Raw genomic sequence first — 24,254 nt, 5'->3', positions numbered from 1 at the left:
AACATTTCACCAAAAATACTCTATTCAGCTAGATTATCATTCAGATTTGGAGGAATGATAAAGAGTTTCAGGAACAGGCAACAGTTTAGGGAATTCAGAGCCTTGAAACTGCCTTACAAGAAGCACTAAAGGAGATTTTTATTAAAAAGTCAAGACAAATTCCTCAGTCCTTGATATCAAATGTGACAGTCACTCATGGCTGTCCTCTACTAGATTAAGAAAAGTTTGTATACTTCTATCCTGCTAAGAGTTTTTATACGTTTTGCAATAACAAATTAATATTTCTTATCACGGCAGGTAGGGAGTTTGCCTTGCATGCAGCTAACTGGGTTTGATTCTTCTGCCCCTTTCAGAGAGAGCCCGGAAAGCTACTGAGAGTATCCCGCCTGCAGGGCAGAGCCTGGCAAGCTAGCCATGGTGTATTCAATATGCCAAAAACAGTAATAATAACGGGTCTCATTCCCCTGACCCTGAAAGACCCTCCAATGAATTGGGAAAGACGAGTAAGGAGAGGCTGCTAAAATCTCAGGGCGGGGACAAATGGAGACATTACTGGCACCCGCTTGAATAAATCCAAGAACAACAGGATGACAGCGATACCGTTTATAAATAGAGAAAGCAAACATATCACCTAAATAAAGCAATAGTAAATGTTTGGACTATAGGATCAACGTGTGGTTAGCAGAAGGGAGGAAGGGAGGTGGGAAACCGGGAGAAGGGAGCCCTCAATCAAGACAAGGTGGACAAAAAAGTTGGTTTTCTACAATGCGTGCCTGAAACCTATGCAGTGTGATGCAGCATTGATACTTCAACAAAATATTTAAAAAATATAAAGTAGTTGAAAGCAGGCTTGAGCCGGGCTCGGGGGAGCGGCGGGGACCTCATGGGAAGGGGGGCTTTGTGGGCCGTCCCCCACGCCCCACCGAGGTCGCCAGCTGCCCCCCACGAGCAGCTCTCCAGCACGGCCACGGCCCCGGAGGCACAAGGACTTAGCACAGAGAACCAGCCGCTTGGAGCAGAAAAGCAAATGGACTTGTGTTGATCCGCGCCACCAAGCCTGCCCGGAGGGGGAAGGGCGTTGACCAGCCCGCCCGCTCCTCTCTGGAAAGAAAGATGGTGGCCGCACGGGAGCCTTGTGGAAAGCAGGCTTGAGCCGGGCTCGGGGGAGCGGCGGGGACCTCATGGGATTTCAAAAAAAAATAAATAAATAAAAATAAAAAATATAAAGTATATCTCTTACAAATCTCTGAGGAGCAGGGGTGAGAAGCAGAGAAAAAGGAAAGTTTCCTAAATGAAGGCTTTCCGGATATGCAGGAAATAGCCAGGCGACGCGTAGAGAGTGGCAGAAAGGAGACAGAGAATGTTAAGTTCTCCTCCATGACCCGAGTCCTAGAAGCTGAGGAAACTGTCAAAAGATAAGACTGCAGGATCAGCAGCGGCCCTGTGTGCTGAGCTAAGGAATTTAGGCTTTAGGTGGATGCAATGGGCAACCCCTAAAGAGCATTAAGCAGGAAACAGACATGGCAGATTTGTATGTTAAATTTTTTTTCTTTAGCTTTAAACTGGAGATTCGGAGGCGGGGGAGGAAAAGCAGGTTGCACACAAAGTGAACATAATCCATTCAGGACGTTTGCTATGAAAGCTTGAAAGCCTTCACTGAGCTGGATTTTTACCCAAATCTCCCAGCGCGTTGCTTGAAATGAGCTTAAGTCTTACTTAGAAACTTCACTCACATTTTTAATACTCAGGTGGTGAATTTAATCACATAAGGTTGCATTGTATTACTTTGTGTATTTGAAACTGTGTTTTTCACTGAGTCAGCATGGCTATCTTGCTTAGCTCAGGGAAACACATCAGTCCTTATGGCCCTCAAAACTGCCATTAACACGCATGGCATCAGATTTTTTTTTTCTGAGGTGAGGTGAAATTAAATCATGACTCTGCACTGTATTGTAATCACTCACTCCATTAACTGTTTTCAAATGGTAATCAACTTGACTCCAAATGAACAGTTACATATTCAGCTGGCTCCATGAATTCTATGAACACACTTACCATTACAAGTTATAATTACATTACTTTCAGTAGTCATTTACAGCAATTGAGCAAACGAAGAAAAAATCTAAGATTCTTGTGTGACAGTGCAATTAAACAATATGAGTTGCATGACTTCACTCCATAGTCTAAAATTTAGTTATAGTGTTAAATTTCTAAGAAATTATATTTGGGAAACAAATAATAGACACTGTTCGGGTTAAGGCTTTATAACTTTACATTACAAATCACCTAGAAAAGCTATCAGATAATACATTCTATTTTGTTATGTGACAAATTAAATACATCTCTAAAAGAGGAAAAAAATCCTCTTTCTTTTGATAGGTAGTTTCTGGAAATATTTGCAGCAGAAAAATCACCTGAGATCAGAAAATTGATACTTTTATAGCACCAACTATTTGCCATGTTCTGAGCTAAGGACTTTATAAATTTCCACCTGTGTCATCTATTTTATCCTCAATACTTGGAAGAAGAACCCATCCTTGCTCTTGCCAGAATCCTTGCACTTCAGGTCAGTGGGCAATTTTAAAGGTGACTACTGTGCTCTTTTTAATATCCCTTGCTGCACAACACACATTGCTCCTTAAAATGATAACCGGCATTCATTATCTTTCAGGATTCTGTGGGCTGACCTGGCATTTCTGCCTCTGCGGGGATGGTGATGTTTGGACAGTGGGTTAGCGGGGAGGTCTATAGCAGCCTCACTCAGTGGGAAGTATGTATTAGCCGCTGGCTAGGAGCTCAGATGGGCATTAGAGGCCAGAAGCCCTGGTTCTTCCTAGGGAGATAGATCTCTACATAGATCCCTGCATTTCCTCACAGCATAACAACTGGGTTTCAAGAAGGAGCACTGTTAAAATGACCTCCCAAAATATATCCCGAGCATATGAAAAAGCACATTAGAAATGACATCTGGGCCTATACATTCTTTGCAGTGCTGTTCACAATAGCCAGACACTGGGAAAAATCCTGAGTGTCTGAGAACAGACAACTGGTTAAAGAAACTTTGGTACATTGAGACAATGGAATACTATGCAGCTGTTAGGAAAGGTAAAGTCATACTGGAGAGTATCATGCTAAGTGAAATGAGTCAGAAAAAGAGGAACAGGCATAGAATGCACTTATTTGTGGAATATAAAATATCATAATATGAGACTACTACTAAAGGACAGTAGAGACAAGGGCCAGGAAGATTGGTCCACAGTTGGAAGCCTGCCCTATGAGTTGGGGGAGAAGGCCACTGGAATAGAGATGGGATCACTAAGTCAATGATGGTTGAAGGGATCGCTCAAGATGAGAGATGTGTGTTGAAAGTAAAGGACCAAATATGATGGCCTCTCACTATCTATGTTGAAAACCATAATTCTCATAAGTTGAGAGAGAGTAAGAGCGAAATTGTCTGCCATAGAGACAGGAAGAGGAATGAATGAGGGTGGGGGGTGGGAGGGGGAGGGAAGGGATACTGGGGATGTTGGAGGTGGAATGATGGGTGTTCAATCATTGTATGACTGAAATTCAAACATGAAAGTTTTGTAACTGTGGATCATGGTGATTCAATAGTTTAAAAAAATACCTCCCATGCTCTCAAACTGGAACCTATGAATATGCTATTTTACATAGCATAAGACATTTTCCAGATGTAAGTTAGGTGGGATAGAAAGATGGATTTGGCGTATCCAAGTTGATCCAATGTAATCAGAAGAGATCTCACACGAGGAGGCTAGTGAACCAGAGAGCTAAATAAGTTAAGGGGACAGTTTTAAAAACAGAGAAAAGGGGACAAAGGAGAGAGCTCAAGCAATAGAGTACAAGCCCAGCACGTGAAAGGTCCTGGCCCCACTGCCTACACTACATGGCTCCCAGCACCTCCAGCTGATTCCTGGTAGCTCCCAGAACCACTAGGTGCAACCTCCAGGGTCCTGAGCTCTGCCAAGTATGGTCCCCTTTTTTAAAAGCAAAGAGGGGGCTCACTTGATAGTACAGTGGGGTGGGCCCTTGCATTACATGCAGCTAACTAGGATTCTGTCCTCAGCACCACATATGGTTACCCCAGCCCCACCGGGAGTGATTCCTGAGCATAATCAGAGTAAGGCCTGAGAATCACCAGATGTAGCCCAAAACAAACAAAAAATAATAAGTAAATAAAAATAAAACAAAGAAAATGGATAAAGAGGTAATAAGCCTAGGAATGCTAGCAACCTTAGAAGGGCAATTTGGATGCCTTCATTTTTCTGACCTACAGACTGTAAAATAACAGTTGCTTAATTAAGTCATGTAAATTGTTAAAAACAGCATGAGCAAACTAGTACAATTGTTGAGCCTTTATTTTTGCTGTGTTTCCAGTATGCTGAGTCTCAGTTAAAGCCCACTGGACTGTATTTGTGAAACAATGCTCATTGAAACAATCTACTACCTAAGTAGCAATCCCCAACAAGCATTTCTTTGCAATATTTTCCTATGACTTAATTCTCTGTTTCTACTGTGATGAATACCACATAGTGATTTAAAAAATAAAAAACATATTTTCATCTCCTAGTTACTATAGACCATTAGTCTCATTACATTAAAATCGGGGTGCTGACAGATTGATTCATTCTTTACTGCAAGAACTCAATCCTAGATTCCCTCATGTTTACTGAGTTTACTTCCTTGAGATTGTGAAAACCAAGGTTTCCATTTTCCTACTCAAGGGCCTTCTTCAGCTCTGAGGTATTCTCTCAATCCTTACACTTAAGACATTGGCTCTCCAATGCTTCTCAAATCCTTCTCACATTTGAAAATTTCGGATTAATCTTTTGCTACATCTTCTTCATGTGGAGAAACTTCTCTGCTTTTAAGAAATCACATAATTTTTTTGAGTACACTGAGGATAATCTCCAAATCGTAAATTTACTGTGATTCCCACTGCAAATTTCCTTTTTGCCTTGTAATATTAACAGGTTCCCAGAGTTACATCACTGATATCTTTGCCATGCACAGTTCTGCCCATCACCATTCTGCCTTCCGCCATTCTCTAAAACCAAAATCTTCATGCCAAAGAGAGGTTAGAAGTGCAGCACCAATCTACTCTGTACCATGTCTAGAATAAAGCCTCAAAGGCACAATTAGCATAGATAAACTCATCATCATTCGCTGTTCACTGGCTCCAACAGCATCTCCAGGAGACAATTTATTTGAGATGTTACTCCTCCAAAATTAGTCACAGTTGGGTGTTTCATAACAAGCTTAGCTCCCTCCTTAAAGGGCAAGGCTCATCCAAAGAACAACAATGCTGGGTTTTATTTTTGTTTTGTTTGTTTATTTGCAGTAATCACATATACTGCTTTTTCTCCATGATGAAGAACTCAAAAATCTGATTCCAGATGATCTTACAACATAAAGTGAGCTATGTGCCTACATAGGGTGACAGCATTTTCACATCCCTTTTGCTCTCTAAAGATCTGGACAGTTTGCTTCTCTTCTGAATTTACTGGTTATTCCATCATTTCCAAGTGCAATGTAACTAGACCATGTAAAGTGAATCATGAAAATCTCATTAAACATGAAAAATGTAAATCTGACATATGGATATGTAAAGTGCATAAACAGGAAAAGGTAACATTATTCTTAAAAATTTCTAAATGCCTTATTAGTTTACATCAAAATTACAATTAAAACTTAAATTAGAAATTTAAAGTAATATTAATCTTGAAAAAATAAAGTCTTAAGATTCAACTACAAAAAAAAAAGATTCAACTACAGGGGCCCTGCAGTTGAATAGTACAATGGATACTATTGAGAGATAGTACAATGGGTGAGGGGCTTTCTTGCACACCATCTAGCCAGTTTGCATCCTAAATGGTCTCCTGAGCCCTTCCAGAACTGATATCTGAGTGCAGAAATAGGAGTAAGCCCTGAGCACAGTTGAGTGTGCCCTAGACAAAAATAGAAGGATTCAGCTACAAATGTTAAATTAAGAGAAATTTAAATAGAGTTATCAGCTTATCTCATTATAGAATCCTAACTGGATACTGATTCGAACACATATTATAAATAAATATTTGAGATCATTGGTACTGCTATCAAAAGAATTGATTTGAACTAAAAATAAAATTAATTTATTTTAAAAATTAAGCTAAGGAATCAGAGAGGTAGCTGAAAGGACAGAGTGCAGGCTTTGCATGATGAAGCTCTGGGTCCAAATCCTGGCAATGCATATTTCCCAAACACAGCCAGGTGTGACCAAAGCCAGGCAAATAAAAACTTAGACTAATGAATGTTGAGATACCCAAAATTAGTGAGAATTTGATGTCAATATTTTTGTTAACTGTTATTTAAATAGGAAAGAAGTATATGAATGAATTAATCAGAGGAAGGACACCTGCTTTCTTCTCAAAAGTGCACATTCAAATTCTGTTCTCCCAGGGAAAATTTCAGAACATCACCCCTACCAGCGCTAAGGGATGCACAAGGGAATAATAGAACTGTCTGGAAAGTTTGGAAGCTTTTGTTCTAACTTTCTGCACTGAGGCAGAAGGGAGCCTCCTTCTGGTCAATCAGAAAGAAGAAAATTTGGTTTTTATTGAAAGTTTTTTATGGCTGAAACAGCAATCTATTTCTCTTATTTAAAAGATTCTTCTATATCAACATAGAAGACCAAAGGCATAGTGATCTGTCTGAACTACTTTGACTGAAATGTGTCCAACTACTTAGAATCAGCTCTCTTTCCATAGTTCTATAACCACTTTTCACAGTTATCAACTATCACAGTAAACAAAGCCAATATATCAAACCTAGTCTCACATGGGCAGACCTAAGATGAGTCCTAAAGTTAAATAACCTGGAAGTTACTTTGAAATGATATTTTGTAAAAATATTTCCTGAGGTGCCAGAGTAATAGTACAGCAGGGAAGACGTTTGTCTTGCAAGCGACCGACCTGGGTTTGATCTCCAGCATTTTGTAGGAATAATTGCTACCTGCAGAGCAGGGAGTAACCCTGGAGCACCTCTGGGTCTGACGCAAAAAGAAAAATAAAAGTTTCCTGAGTTTATCTATTCTAGTCTTCCACATAGTCTTCCATATAATCTTCCAATAGATTTACTAAAAATATGGAATGTTTCACATATTTGTGTCCTTTATGTGCAAGGCCATGCTAATCTCTCATGTGTGGTTTCAATTTTAGTGTATATGCCACTATGAAGAGCACCTGACTTCTAATATTTATTATAGTAAATATATTAGAGAAGCATAAATCCTGATTCATATATTTTCATTTACAAATACATCAATGTGATTAATGAGCTCATTTTTTTATCAAAACATGTTAAATTACACCCGTAACTGAACATCTGAAGTAAATTATGAGAAATCAAGAAAAATCCTTCTACGAGAGTATTTGGCACACGGTAGGCAGTCAATAAAATATTGAAAATAATGAACATGAATTTTATCATAGCATCCACACTATAGATTTTCAACCACATTTAAGATTTGACTGAACAACTGTCTAGTCAGTCCCCATCCAAGACACCTGAGAGCTGCTTCCTCTTCCATTAATTGAAATCCATCCTAGAGAGAGATTAATTAATATCAATTGAGCTTACTGTGAAAGTAAAGCATTGTTATGGCCAATGTACTTCCTAAACCATATAGCACTGATTTAAAAGTCACTGAATTTTGTGCTCCCTCCACATATCTTTATATTTAATTGCATGTGATCGTATAGACATAATTACAGGGCTGGTGGCATAGTACAGAAGGCAGGGCATTTGCCTTGCACGTGGTCAATCTGGGTTCGATTCCCAGCATCATATATGGTCCCCTGAGCACCGCCAGGAATAACTCCTGAGTGCAAAGCCAGGAGTGACCCCTGTGCATCACTGGATGTGACCAAAAAAGCAAAAAAAAAAAAAAAAGAAGAAGAAGAAGAAGAAGAAAGAAAGAAAAAGAAATAATCACTAATCAGAATGATCCAGGGTAATTGGAGCTCTGTCACAATCTCTCGCACAATCTAGGAATCTGGAAGCTCTATTCGTATTTTTCAACTTTTTCCCCAACTGTGGTCCCATCAACACTTTTCTTCTTTCATTGTCTTAACTAATTATTCCCCTAGTCCCTTGCCATAGCCTGCCTCAACCCCATATTAGTGCAATTTTCATCTGTGACCCCTTGGAATATCTGGACTCCTAGTTGAAAGACATTGATCTAAATTCTTACTCCCAGGCATTGAGGAGGGTTCTGTATTAGGGACTGGGTATTGAGAGATTAGAGATGAAAAGCAGTATGGTTCCTAGTCAAGGGACGTCTATAATCTAATAGAAATTTAAACTCTTTTCTTATCTTTTTTTTTTGTTCCATCCCCTCTCCCTCTTCCCTTCATTGTTTTTGTTCTTTCAATGACCAGGATTGCACAGATGTTCTCCAAGGGTTACACCTTTGGTTGAGACACAAAATATTATTATGGTGTTCATATATAAAATGTTAATATACATAGAATAATTCAGTGTTGCTGCTTCTTGGCTGTGACATTTGCTCCCTTTTTGTGGTTCTTACACATTCCTGGCTGCAGTGATTCCATAAATCACATGCACAAAGCTGCAGGACTTTGCTTTGTGCATGTAAGACACCATGGATTTGAACTCATAACCACAGGCTTCAATTCAGGTGCTCTGAGCTATTTCTTCAGGCCAACAAGCATAAACAATTTGGGAAAGGGATGATCCCCACTTGGCTTTACTCGGGGCTTACTCCTGGCTTTGTGCTTGGAGATCACACATGGAAGTGCTCAGGGAAACATATGTCAGGGATCAAATCAGGGTTGACCACATACAAAGCAAGTGTCTTAATCCCTGTATGATCTCCCAGAACTTTCAGTTCTTAAGTGCAACAAAATACTATCTATAATGAGATGGGGGAAAAATGAAAATATAAATTAGGAAGTTGTGGATCAGATGTATAGGGGATTAAAAGCAAGAAAAGCATTCACATTATATCTGCTTGCATCACTTTCCTGTTGTAGAAAACATCTAAATGTCTCAGTCTTCCAGTTAGAACATTGAAAATACTAAGGCAAATTGAATGCAGCAGAATATAACCCTGAGGCAACTTGCAAATGGGTCATAATACAAACATTGTTTGCAAAAGGCTATTTCTTAACCACCAAACATAGACTTTCAGATGTCAACTTGCAAGCATCAGATCATAACTTTTAGGTGGTGGATGGGTGGAGGGACAAAGGAGGGCATGCTTAGTGGTGCTCAGAGTTTACTCCTGGCTCTGCACTCAGGGACCACCGTTGGCAGGCTAGGACACCCAGCCTATCTCTCCCATTTCTCCTCTCTAACCCCACAGAACTTCTACACCTAGTCACATACATAATACTGCTTTACATGCTAGACTTTTTCTATTTGATTTTTCATTCACTATAGGAATAAGATCTATGAATCTGACTCACCTGTTCAATTCTCCAAGAGGTTTATACATCCAATGTAAATAAAGGTATATTCTTTAGACCCAAATTATCTGAGCTGAAGAGACCAAATTAGCTTCCTCTCTGCCACTACCATTAAAAATTTCCCCCATTGAAAGTCAGTCCAGATAGAGAAAGGACCACCAAATAAAGAGTACTTGGGGGGCCCGCTCGGGATGGGAGATGCGAGCTGAAAGTAGACTATAAACTGAACATGATGGCCACTCAATACCTATATTGCAAACCACAACACCCAAAAGGAGAGAGAGAGCAATAGGGAATGCCCTGCCACAGAGGTGGGGTGGGGTGGGGTTGGGTGGGAGGGATACTGGGAACATTAAAGGTAAAGGTAAAGGCCCTCCCGTTGATCGTCGATTTGCTCGAGCGGGCCCAGTAACGTCTCCATTGGAGACTTTGTTGTTACTGTGTTTGGCATATCGAATACTCTCGGTAGCTTGCCGGGCTCTCCGAGAGGGGCAGAGGAATCGAACTCGGGTCGGCCATGTTGGCCGCTTGTAAGGCGAACGCCCTACCTGCTGTGCTATCGCTTGGTGGTGGAAAATGGTCACTGGTGGAGGGATGGATATTTTATCATTGTATGACTGAAGCACAAGCACAGAAGTTTGTAAGTCTGTTACCTCACAGTGATTCGTTAAAAAATAAAATAAAATAAAATCTGTAGCACTGCACTATGCTCCCGTAGTTCATTGATTTGCTCGAGCAGGCACCAGTAACATCTCCATTGTGAGACTTGTTCTTACTGTTTTTGACATATTGAATGTGTCACGGGGGCTTGCCAGGCTCTGCCATGCGGGCAGGACACTCCCAGTAGCTTGCCAGGCTCTCTGGGAGGGGCGGAGGAATCGAACCCAGGTCTGCCACGTGTAAGGCAACAACCTACCCACTATGCTATAGCTCCAGCCCAAAATAAAATAAAAAATAAAAAGCTGCCCCCACTCAGCTATGATCATTATCAGGTATGTCATCCCCAGAAACAAATCTTTCTTAGTATCTACTATGGCTCCTGCCACAGTAATTAATGTTAAAGAAACTCTCCAAAGCGACCTGAATGATAAAATTCAAAGACATAGCCACATGTTCAAAGTTCTGTGAGAGTGTAGTTGGTGGACAGGGGAGCCTAACAAAAATGTTTTATGAACTTTACACTCTCACTTTCTCAGGAGTAGAAATGACCCCCATGCCTGTTCTGTATCTGTGCTGCCTGGAAGAGCTACAGTCTCCTGGTGGTACCAAATATATAGGCAGGTTCTACCTGAGGCCTACCAGTGTGAGTTCCAAGTCACTGAAGGACTTTGTCCATTTACCCAGGCCTCTGATTTCCAAGGTAGATATTTCCTGGTGGAAATATGAAAGTGAGTCCTATATTGGTCAAGCCAGGCCTCGGATCCCTAAGTTATTCTGATTAAGCAGAGGCAAACCCTGTCTCTCATGGGAGACCACCCTTCTGTGACTTATACCTTCTGTGGGCTTATGAAATTACCATTTGTTGCAAAAGCACTTATTAGGAAAAATAAGAGCCAAAAGGCTTCTTTTTCTTTTTTATCCTAAGGAAAGCAAGGGATAGGCTCAATATTTTATAGGAGGTTTTATTTGACTGCTGGGCCAGTAGTTTAATTTTGCATATGTTCTCATAAATGTAACTGGCAGTATTTTATGTGAGGATCATCTTATAAACTAAATGTGCTGGCAGACGAAAATCAGTTAGTGGCTCCCAAGATATTAACATAAATTGGCAACCTTTGGTAAGACCTAAAATGCTTTCTTCCCCACCTCTACAGCAGAACAGGAATGTCTTTGCTCAAACACTCTCAGTTCAAATGGTTAAGTCTTTTGTCAATGAGTGACTTTGGGGGAATATTCCAGGAAGGATAAGGAGAAGCTGGAAGCAACATCAGTATTTATTCTACTGCTGTTTAGTAGGAAAATATTACCTGACATAGTAATCAGACTCTTGTGTCTCATGCACTCCCAAACAATAGAATTCGTTAATTAGAGATAATGAGAGAGAGAGAGAAAGAAAGTATGTTCATCTGCTTTACTTAAAAGAGAGAAAGACTTGAAAAAAGAAAAAAAAAAGAGAGAAAGACCTATACTTAAGTATAGATGTACTTAAAGTTACTTATGGAAACTTCAGAACCTTGCATGTTTCTCTCACATCTAAATTTAACAGTGCAGACTAACAATTCCCATCTGAAGTTCTTGCTATAATAAGTTGGTGTTATAAATTAATAGGCTATTATTAGACTATTTATTTTATGAGTAATCCTGGAGACTGAACTTTCTTATTGTGGTTATCAAAATGTTAAGGTAGGACTTAATGGCCACTGCCACCATTTTGATCAGGATCTGTGAGAAAGTGACATTATTCTAGACCTTTTTCCTTACTGCTGAAAATTTGTAGGACATAAATATTTTTACTGTTTCTGCCTCTTCCATTCATCATTGTTGACAGTGTTGTTGCAGTAACTTAGGGTATGAGGGTCTCTCTCTCTCTCTCTCTCTCTCTCTCTCTCTCTCTCTCTCTCTCTCTCTCACACACACACACACACACACACACACACATACACGCACACACACACACCTAACTGTGCGGCTTGCACATTCTTTAGCTTCAGTGCCCACTGAAAGTCACAAATCATGTTGTGGTGTTTACACTCTCATTCTGTACCTTTTTGTCACATATGCTCTGAAGAGGTTACCAGGACAGCAGTCTGTCTGCTGATGTTGTGACGCTGGAGATATAAACCTACACTCATGCTCTTTCAAGGCAGGTGCTCCAGGTCACTGCATGACTTCCACGGTCTAAGACACATATTCTCATTCCCATTTTAAAGATCATAAAACTAACTCTCAGAGAAGCTAAAAAGCAGAAATGTGTCCCTAAACTATTCTGATACCTAAGTAGCCTCTGTTAACCAATTCAAATATTGTCTACCACCACAAAGATAAAATACTTTTTATGTATAAGGTGCTCAGCTCTAAGTAAAATCCTTTGCCACTGCTGTTTTGTTTCATTTCTTCACCAATATTGCAATATTGGCTGAGAGATGGGATGAAGATGGCATTGGACACTGCAAGCATGTTCTTTGCCACTGGACTTTCTGAGATGTCAGGTGGGCACTAGGCAATGGAGGCCTGGGTATGGCTTGAAGAGCATGAGATGGGTGTATATACTGCAGCTTTGCTTCCGAGCCACAACTCACAGTGATGAGTTACCTATGCCCATGGATGCCCCAGAGTGGGGAATGGCAGGTCAAGTCACATATGGACATACACAGTGAACAGTTGTCAAGAGATGTTGACCCTAAGAGGAAACTGCCTTGAGGGAAATAAACCAGGAAACTAAGCCCAGGCTTGTTTATGTCACCTGACACCTGGAAGAGAAAACTGCGCCTTCACAGTGACCTTATGAAGCTTTTTTTATTTCTGTAGCATTCATCCTACAAATCTTTAAAGACCTCGCTGCAGACTGTCAGGCAGTGCATCAGGAGCTAGCACAGGTCTAAAGAATAGGATCTTTCTTCTGTGTGCTCAAAGGCAAAATCTCTTACATTCTCTGTTTTTAATTATGGGATCACTATTTCCCTATCAGCCAGAGCAGCCGTTACTATGGTCACACTCTTCTTTCTGCCTCCACCTATTCATTACAGTGCCCAAGCAGCCAGGACCAATTAATGGGAGTTTCAGTCCAAATAAGTTCACTTGCCACCTTGAAACAACCAAAGCTGAATGAGACAGCCTGTACCTGATTACTATTGACATAATTCCGTTTTACTACCACTCAGCAATACATGGGACATTCTGCCCCAATTCCATCCAGTGTGGGAAGGTGAGAGGGAAAGGAACGCGGATTCTTGATTTTATTCTACTCTTTAATTTAATGAGCAAGTTTCTTTATCCACCACTCAGCTATATTAAATAGCTTTTAATTTTTCTTTTTAATTTTCTAGCTTTTGAGTTGGACCAAAAGGGACCATCTAGAAAAGGGGAAGAAAAATTATTGAGCAGTATAAGACGAATTCATGAACTAGAGCATTTTACTCTGCCAAATCCCTTCCCTTGTCAATTCTTTGCCAGAATCAATGGGTTATTTTGGGAATTATTAAACATAGTATTGAATCAAGAAAATTGTGCTACAAATAATATAACAAATACTATTCAGAGAAAGAAAAGATGATTAAATGCTTCAATTCAGCTTTCCTAGGGGAATTTTCTAAGGAATTATATAATACGTAGATATTTAGGAAATTCTTTTCCTACAGAAGAATGTCCTCTGTTGACTGAGAAGAATCAGAATGATGCTCTATACAAATTTCATGAATTCTTGTTTTTTCAGTTAAATGACAAGTATATTGGGCAAATAATAATTCAGTGATTTCATTTTACAATCTGAGGATTTCTCTCACTCTGCTCATTTAAAATCTTGATAGAAACCCCACAAGGTCTTAAATTGTATCATTTTTATATTTCTTTTTCTGGTTATAAAAATCACACATTACCCAAAATTCAAATGTTCTTAAGGAAGCATTACACAACAAGCAAAGATTTGTACGCATTTTCTGAGGCTCGCTGCTCTTCTAAAATTTCTAACTACAACTACAATTTTCTTAGTTGATTAACCTTAATTGATTAACCATGTCACAGGTAGAGAAAAGAGGGAGTTTACTCTGGAAATCTTCAACATCCAAAAAAGCCATTTAAGGAAAAGGTAATGTTGATGTATGTACCTCCACCTGCCCTCTCAGAACTAACCCCATTCCTTCCTTCACACTATAGCTCTGCCTCTCTAGTCTCTGTTTCAGTCAGACATCCCCTACACTTAAAAAATGTAATAATATACAGCTTTGAGAAAAGATGAAGTAGTCTTGCAGTTTACTGCAATGCGGATGGAACTGGAGGATTTCATGCTAAGCAAAACAAGTCAAAGGTAATAAAACAAATACCAGATGATTTTCCTGCTGTGTGAAATAGAGAGCCACAAGACAAGAGAATATACAGTCTTGAGCATTGACAAACCTTTGGTCTTGGGTCACAAAACTGTTATACAGAGGAGTGAGGGAATGATGATTAGACCAGAGATGACATGTTTAGTGGTAAATTGTGGGCTTTTTGGTAGTGATAGGTAAAGCAATTTTGTACGTCAATACTATGAACTTTAACACTACTGCAACCATGTGATATAAGCTATATATTTTTAAAGATTTTAAATAAAAATATAAATCCAGACTAGGCATATAATTCCATCATGTGTGCATGACTTGCACTTGGGTTTATCTATGCCCAGGCAGAAAAGCATTCATTCAAAAGAATGTATGCACACTGTCACCCATTGCAGCACTCTGTACAACAACTAAGATGTGGAATCAACCTAGAAGTGCAACAACAAATAAGTGAGTCATAAAGGTGTGGTATGGAATACTATACAGTTATAAGAAATGATGAAATCATGCAATTTGCTTCAACACTGGTGGAACTGGAAGACATCATGTTAAATGAATTAGGCCAGAAAAAGAAGAAGCACAGGATGATATCACTTACATGTGGTATTTAGAGTAACTAAATGAGGGAATGCAATGTTTTAGAGGGGAGATACCCAGATAAGCCTTGACCCCAGAGTATAAGGTAGAGAAGGAAAGAAAGAATGGATGACAGGGAGCAAAGAGACAGAAGAGAATCAATGGGGTTAGGTGAGGGGATTAAGGTACAAAGGTGGTGTTAATGAATGACAGATTTTTTAAAGCATCACAGAGTCATAATACTGAAATCAAGAGACCCAAACTTATCAACCAAACTTATAAAGGTGCCTGTCAAGAAGACAGGCTATAGGGGTGGTGGACATACAGATATTGGAGGGAACCTGGGAACATTGGGGGAGGGAAGTTGACAATAGTGAGGGAATTGGTGCTGCAATACTGTATATCTAAAACTCAACTGTAAATAATTTTGTAAGTCACAGTGTTCTAATAAAATTTAAAAAATTAAATTTAAAAAAGTCTTGGGTTGGATCCTTGGCACCACAGAAAATATTTAAAATAAAATGGACATTTCATATTTCTAAAAATATACACTGATTTTAAATATATAAGTAAAGAAAAATTTTAAATGTCATTTGATCCTTTGGTCTCTTTAAGACCTACAAATTCTGTCTTTTCCTTGAAATATAAACACTTCAAGAGTAAGAGTTATTTCTCATATCATTCTGTCCTGATTTTTCTCTCTTCTATTCACTCAAAGTCATGAGAATCTTGTGTTCAAATTAACATATTCAGTATCTCTCAAACCTAATACTGATGACTGCTCATTCTTAAAATTTTATTTATTCAATTAAATTTCTCTGTCCTGGTTCTTTTCCTTCTTTTTTTAATACTGCTTTCTCTGTCTCCTTTATTAATCCTTTTTCATCTGCTTATCTTTCTAGTGCTAGTCTAGTGCTAGTCTAGGCTAGTGCTTTGTCTTTGGCCCATTTTCTCATTCTCCATGAATTGTCTCATCTGCATTATCTAGTTCTTCTTAAGGGTTTTATTTTGCTGTCTATTGCAGGCTGTTAACTTTCAAATAACATTCATGTGCAACTCCTAATGGCATCTTCAAACTCTACACTTATGCTATATGCATCTAGATTTTCCAAAGGCACCTAAAAAAAATCAACATTGTCCAGAAGAAGTAGTCATTTTCTCCTCAATTTCACAGTCCCAGACACCTCCCTCCGCTGTAATCTATTGAGACTATTATCCGCCTAATCACCCAAGTAGGAAACTGGAAGCCAGTTTATACTTCTTTCTTCTGACAGACTTAACCTTGAAACATATTGAGTCTGTATGTCCCTATTTTTTTTTCTTTGCTCCTTTTTATGAAACAATTTTTCTACAGCCCAGTTGACTTCCTAAATACATTCCTATGCTGCTTTAAACGATAATTTTTTTAATTAAAATCTGATTCTAGAGCTGGAGAGATAGTACAGCAGCTAGGACACTTGCCTTGCATGTGGCCAGCCCAAATTTAATCCCCAGAATCACATATGATTCCTAGATCCCTGCTAGGAGTTATTCCTGAGCAACAAGTCAGGAGAAAGCCCTGAGACTACTAGGTGTGGCCCAAAAACAACCTAAAAATATAATTCTATTCTTTCCTACAGTGAAATGATCAGCAGTTCTCCAGAACTTTCAGGTTAAAAACAAATAATCCAAGATTTTTGTAGTGTCAAGGTCTTTTAAAACATCATTTCTAAATTTTCTAAGCCACCTCAAATTTATGAGCAAACATTATATATAAATATCTGCTTACATTTACGCTCTTTTTTTGTGTTTGCTATTCTCTCTTACCTTTATTTTGTTAATATTCTTGCCTAGTCCTTATTCATTTCTTTTTAAAAAAAAAAAAAGTTAAATGAAATCTAGCTTTTACTTTTTCCATGCTGCTAGATAGCCATCATGAATTTCAGTTCTCAGTAATAATAGAGTAGACTGCTGCAGAGTAATCACCTATTGGGGTAAGGAATTTAAAAATGAGAGAAGTTGGAAAAGAAGTTGGAAAAAATTTTTAAAGGCATATGGGAGATACCAAGATAGTGAAATGTCTGAGAGATAAGATCCAAGAAAAGAAAGCATTGAAAAGATAGGCTATGGTGCCAGAGAGATCGTGAAGTGTCTTGTACTTCCCAATCTGTGTTCAACTTCCAGCATCCCATTTGGCCCTCCAGCATCACAGGGAGTAACACCTAAATATCTCTGGGTGTGGCCCCAAAAACAACAAAAGCAACAACAACAACAGAAGAGATAAAAATAAAATTTCCCCACAATAAATTTTATAGTAAAAAAAATGCCAGTACAATAACTTTGTAGCACTACACTGTCCTCCTGTTGTTCATCAAATTGCTGGAGCGGGCACCAGTAACGTCTCCATTGTGAGACTTGTTGTTACTGTTTTTGGCATATCAGATAAGTCATGGGGAGCTTGCCAGGCTCTGCCTTATGGGTGGTATACCTTCAGTAGCTTGCCAGGCTCTCTGAGAGGGACTGAGGAATTGAACGTGGGTCAACTGCATGCAAGGCAAACGCCCTACCCGCTGTGCTATTGCTCCAGCCCACTTTAGAAAAGTATTTTAGAGTTTCCACTAATAATGACCTTCCCATACTCTTTAAGCAAGCAATCTTTTATATATGATGACTACAGAAATTTATATTAAAATACATATAAAATAATGTGTTTAGTAGCATTATTTATACTAGCCCTATGCTTGAGATAATTTATATTTTCATAAATCAATAAAATAGATCATTTGAATTAATTTCTGTGATTGAATACTATGCAGCAATGAAAATTAAGTACTGCTATATGAAGTTACATAAATAAATCTCTTAATATGACATAGTGTTAAAAATTCTAGATATGAAAATAGAACATCACTAATAAAAGTACATAGATAAACAGATATTAAAATATCAGATTATATTTTTCTTTGTATATTGGAAGATGCAATATTTATCTGTTAATATTCCAAATTTTGTGGGAATAGTGCTTACCTGTAGTTATTCAGCTAAGATAATTTTTTCAGCTATATACTTATATCTTATGCAAATGTTTGGATAAAATGTGATATATCAACGAAAGGAATATGTACATCTAAATAGAAACGGTACAATTGAAAAGAGGCTATAAATAGGAAGCTATATTTTAGAGAACCAATTTTAAGAAATTGAATATTTCAGCCTACGTACCTTCAAAGCTATTACTCCTAAATTACAAGAGAACTACCAACCTCAGGTAATTGTCCAACCCATACATATTATTTACTATCACAAAGAACTCATGCAGAAATTTTACTTAAATGCAATCAGAAAGCTTTTCTTTCTATAAAGTGTGTTTTGATTTTCAAAGAAAGTCAAAATCAAAAATGCCTCCTGACCATTTTTTTCCAGTTGACCTCACCTAGGAGTTGCTATTCAATTTCATTTGTTTTAGAGTCTGGTAAATGCCTTGAACTGAGGCTTCTGAAAGTTTCTTTCTGAACTCCACAATAAGTAGCTCTATCACTTTGAAAAATGTTTCCCTTCGTATAAGTACCCCCACCAATTTTTAGGGTTTTTTGTCCTTGTGTTCTTACATGGGCTGAAGAGTAAATAGCACAGCGCGTAGGGCGTTTTCCTTGCATGCTGACCCGGAGGCTGGCAAGCTCCCCGTGGAAAGCTCCCCGTGACATATTCAGTATGCCCAAATCAGAAACAACAAGTGTCACAATTTGTTGTGAGACGTTACTGGTGCCCACTTGAGCAAATCGATGAACAACGGGAGGACAGTGACAGTGACAGTGTTCTTACATATCAAAGAAATGTGCAGACAATTCTATACCTTTCAAAGTGTCAGGAAATTTTTCAACAACTTCTAATTATTTTCCTTAAGGGTCAGGAATGAATTTATATGAATGATCTTTATATTATTAATAGTAACAAAATTGATTATCAATGTTAGATCAGTGCATTTAGAAGGCAAAAAGTAAATGTGTTTAAATGAGGCATCTTCATCTTCTGGTCCAGCAGGAATAGCAGAAAGTACATTTGTGGAGCATGGTGACAGGCACTGGAGCAGTTAAGACCCAACCTTGCAAAGCGGCCCAGAAGCAAAGCCTCGAAATAGGGAGTATCTGGGCACAGTTGGCAAGAACAGGGTGTCAGCACTGGGTGTCTGGCCTTGAGCCTCACTAGACCACCTAGTCAGATGTACCCAAGACACAAAAACTGTCATGTACCCTTAGGAAGTCATCCTAAGCCCAGCATCCAACATTGATTGGGATTGGGTGGGGGCAAAACTAAGTAGGATACGTGATAGGACAATAATGCTAAACTTTAAGTGATTGGACCATCCTGTAAGGCAAGACCCTCTGTAAAATATGTGTATATTTGGCAGTAAAGTGAACAGCCATCAGCTGCTCCCGGAGGGTATTTGTCCATGTGCCCATCTTCCTTTGCCCAAGTCTGCCCAGACCCGGTGTGCAGTGTGACCCAGCACCTTGGAAATAACTGTTCCCTAGCATACATTAAGTTGAAAAGACAAAGATTTAGGGGTGTCTGTGTTGGCTACCTGTTGCCTTCAGTAGCAGTTCCTCACTATATTAGTCAGTTGCTTCCATCTCTGACCATCATGCTTCCCTTCATGCAGATTTTGTTATAGGGAATTCAGCCTCAGGGTGGTCTAAGACAGTGGTGATAAAGAACCCACAACTGGTTTTCCTCCCAGAAAGCAGCACATTCCTCGCTGTCACCTCCGACAATCATCATTCAATATATTTATTGATATAACCAAAACATATTCTCCCTGATAACTCAGATTAATTTTCTGCTATTACTTTTGATGACCCATATCCAGTGATGCACATGGTTTACTTCTGGCTCTGCACACAAAAATCACTCCTGGCAGGGCTTGATTTCTGGCCACATTTATAGCTGGCAACCTGAAATTTCAAATGAGTTATGTACTACCCACTATTGTATTTTACCCCATCAGTTGAGAATTGCTTATCATCTTGGATTCAGCACCCTCTCCCAACGTTATCTCAACTGCTTTCCACTACAAATACTGGACAGAAATGAGGGACTTTTCCAAGCTCTGGAAAATGTGTCTAAAGTTTCTGTGATCAAGAAGTGGTAGTACTAAATTGCCTCTGTCACCTTTGTATTATTTCCTCTCCTGGATGTATTTCCTCTCCTGTTTGTGATTTCCTCTCCTGCACTTGAGCATGATTTGTTTGTAACTAAGGTAAGGCTTTGTCAAGTCCAGGATTGTTACATAAAATTATAACTTCTGTCTCACTAGAAGACTCTATTGCCTCTTCTCGCTAGCTTTGATAAAACAAGTTGCCATAGAGAGAGGTCAATTGGAAAGGGCCTAGGGTTTCCTCTGGCAAATATTTTTTAACCATCTGTATTCAGCATTAGATAATTAACAGTTTCCAATATCTTTCCAATGCTGAAAGTGAAAACTAAGCTACTATTGAAGGAAGGGGTTTAGTTTAGTTCTAGATAGTTTAGATTCCCAGATTGCCGTATTTTTAATAATCCTCTAACCTGATATGCCTCTGAATATGTGTAGAGTAATGCATTTAAATGATCAATTTCCAGTGTTATTTGATTCTGCCATTTTGAGTAAGGGAAACTAATGACAAATTAGTGAACTTTTAAAATGTCCTTTTCTTTCACCTGACAGAAACTTTGTTTATTTTTATATTCTGTGACAGATTGAATTTTCCCAAGATGGTTGCAAAAATGTGCCCCATTCTTTGTAGTCTTATGCAAAAGACTAATCTTGCCACACCTCTATCAAATACAGAGACTAGGCTCCATCATCACAGATCTGGTCAGACATTGTGACATACTTACAATCAATCAATGCACAGCTAGTTCTAAACATTTTCCTAGAATGTGTGAGGCCTTGTATTCAATGACTGGTACCACATGCCCCTCCTTCAGCACCATTGGTTGTCACCCTGGTATTGTCTGAGCACCTCCACCTGTATACTTTCTAATTCTAAAAAATAACAAATATGCAGAAGTGAAAATGCATGATTATTTTTGAAAATAGGTCAGCAAAGGCTGCCAAGGTTTTCCACAGACTCTTTTGGCATTCTTCTTGGGGAGTTTCCTTTTTATTTATGTTCCTCTGAGAAACTAACTGTCATGTGGCTCTGACTGTGAGAAGCCAAAGTCACATGAAGTGGCCATATACAGAGATTCAACATGGCAGAGTGAGCTAAGTCCAGCCTACAAGTTAGTACAGAGTTCATGGGTAGAAAAGGGTCCTAATGGTTATCAATGGTTTGTATCACATGCAGCCATTTGAATTTTTCCAACTGCAATCCCACACATGTTAGAGCATAGATAAATTTTGATGGTAAGTTTTTTTCTGTTGAACTCAGCTAATTTAGGGACTGGAGAGCTAGCACCTGGGACAAAGCATTTGCCTTGCACGTAGCCAATCCTGATCTGGTTTCCAACATGCATATGGTCCCCTAAACACTACCAGAAATGACCTGTGAACACAGAGCTATGAGTATCCCCTGAACTCTACCAGGAATAAGCCTCCTCTGTCTCCCTCCCAAATAAAAGCTTGGCTAGGATATAGAACCCACTTATTTAATCAAACACTAATTTTGTGAATATGATTAGCATCAGCAATCAGTTGATATTTTTGTAAAGGAGATTTTACTGGACAATTTAGTTTAGGAAAATCTAATCCCTTGAAAGATTTTGAGTACTGAACTGATATTTCCCTAAAGAAGAAAATATTTCATATGTGGACTCTGAGAAAAAAAAAGCATCAACTCCCGCTCAAAGTTTCAGACTACCCAGCCAGAAATTTGTAACAAGTCTAGTTGGTTATCACGTTCCTATAGACTTGTAACAAACTCTTATCTGTAGATAGATAGAAAGATAGATAGATAGATAGATAGATAGATAGATAGATAGATAGATAGAAGAATATATGTGTATTCTTATATCTATGTAGTATATTTGAATCTGACTCTCTACAGTCTATCATCTATCCATCCACCCTACTAGTTCTGCTCCTCTGATATAATTCTGAGACATCTGGCCATGCCTTGTCTGAATTCTTGTCCATAGCATTATTATTGCTATGTTATTAAGATTGAAATTTTATGTGGCAATAAATAACAAGGATACTTCTTGATACCTAGTCACCTTCTAAAGAATCATTTTAATCATAGGGAATTAATTATTATAAATATTCACACCTCTCTAAAACTTTAGACAAAATAGGATCCCTCTCAATTTAGTTTCTATTATAGAACTTTACTCCCTATTTCTTTTTCTTTTTTTCTTTTCTTGTGGGGTGAAAAGTGACCATACTTGTCAGTGCTACCTTAGGCTCTGTGCTTGAGGGTATGTGGGGAGGGCAGAACACTGGAGATCAAATCCGGATCTCCTGCATGCCAAGCATGTAGTCAGTCAGTTGAGCTATCTCTCTGGTCCAGGATTTCTGTTCTTTAAAAGTTCCCCTTCTCCCAAAATATTTCTAGAAATGCAGTTGAGGTTTCTCTCAAAAATAAACGGGTTATTTCTGCTTCCCATAGTTTTTATCACCATTAGGAAATAACCATCATCCTCATCTTCAATATACTCTTTTGAGATACCTAGAGACTAGTGAAACCCTTTGAGGGTTTCTGCCCTGATGACAGCATCTGCTGTCCATGGTGCTGATGTCTGTGCCACGAGTACTGTACACACAGCACTGCTTCATGCCCATGATGAAGCCACTGGCTCTGACATTAGACTCAGAGACACAGACACGAGTTTCTGCCAGGTGTTTCCATAAAAAGTCTTAAACATTCCCATGATACTGGAGGCAGTGCATGACTAAAGTGTTAGAAATATTTCAATGCCCTGGTGTTCCAATTTCATATTCCCATACCTTACTGATGCCCACATTTCAATTCCATGCTCATTTTAAATGGTATTGATACAGGGATGCTAACTGCTTTGATGCATTATTTATTTTTTAGTGGAAATGATTTTTTCCATTTTTATCTCAGCCCTCAGTCTCCTAGAGAAACATCATGCTGAAAAGGCAAATCTCAATAGCAGACAGCATGCTGTACTCAAAATTATTCCTCCCTTCTGATTATCAAGCTGTCTTGTTAAGTCTCTCTTCTCCTCGAATAAGTTCATTCTTAAACATTTTTTCAGCATCTTCTTCTAAACAAACCATGAGCAAACTGATCCTAATTGATCTACTTCAAAGCTAAGGCAGCACCTAGCGTTGCTGCAAACTGCCACTATGCCACACCTTTCTTTAATAGTGTAAATAGTGTAGTATGCCACACCTTTCTTTAATTGGAGTAAAGTTATAAGTTCTTCTTTTAAGTTATGGTATTTCCTTTCTTTCTTTCTTTGTTGTTTTGGGGCCATACCATTTTGATCAGGGCTTACTCCTGGCTTAGGAATCATTCCTGGAAGAGGCTTGGGGAAGTATATGGGGTTCCAGGGATCAAAGACAAGTGTATTATTGCTCTGGCCCCAGTCGTAAAATTTTTATTTTAATTTCTTTCCTTTATTTGCTTTTATTTTTTATTTAAATTTTGATTTACTCATTATGAATTACAAAGGTATGCATTATTGAGTTACAGGTGTACAATGTTCCAATACCAACCCCTTCATCAGTGTCCCTCCTAGGTATTTGATTTTATTTCACAGATTTTGTATCCTGTTCTACACAGTAGTGGCCATAGAGAAATAGGAAAGGACTATGCAATTAGGAAAAGAATCTCTCTATAATTAAAGATTAAAGTATTTGGCTTTTTTGAAAGTTTCTACATTTGGGACTGCTGCAAAAAATATATAACACAGAGGTTAAGACATTTGCATTGCACACAACTGATCCAAACACAAATTCCTAATTTTTACAATTCTATGGATTTCTAGGCCAAATTAAAATATTTCTTTTAATTTTGTGGATGTTGCAATGACTGCCAATTGCACACAGTTGTAGCACTTGCAAATGTGAGCACAGTGGGATACACATTTGTGTGCTGTGATCATTGGCACTGATCATACTCTATTGTGGTACTGAGGGTTTCAAATGGAAGAATGATGAGAAGTATGCTTGGTGTATGCACAGGGGAGATGGAAACCAAGTGCTTGATACGCAAGTAAGATTTTTGTCACTGAACTATACCCAATTTCCTTGTGAATTATTATTTCATTCTGGCATCAGTGAAAA

At 38.6% G+C, this 24,254-nt stretch overlaps 1 non-coding gene across 1 annotated transcript; it reads right to left on the bottom strand.

Annotated features, from left to right (window-relative positions):
- Positions 1-7,137: 7,137 nt before the first annotated feature.
- On the bottom strand, positions 7,138-7,241 carry LOC130029216 (U6 spliceosomal RNA). The gene has a single exon (XR_008793293.1). It is a non-coding gene; the product is annotated as a U6 spliceosomal RNA (small nuclear RNA).
- Positions 7,242-24,254: the final 17,013 nt, after the last annotated feature.

The sequence above is a fragment of the Sorex fumeus genome, unplaced genomic scaffold (assembly GCF_029834395.1).
Source record: "Sorex fumeus unplaced genomic scaffold, SorFum_2.1 ptg000003l, whole genome shotgun sequence".
Taxonomy (NCBI): Eukaryota; Metazoa; Chordata; class Mammalia; order Eulipotyphla; family Soricidae; genus Sorex; species Sorex fumeus.
Note: the sequence above shows the minus strand (reverse complement) of the source record. Positions and strands in the feature narration are given on the sequence as shown.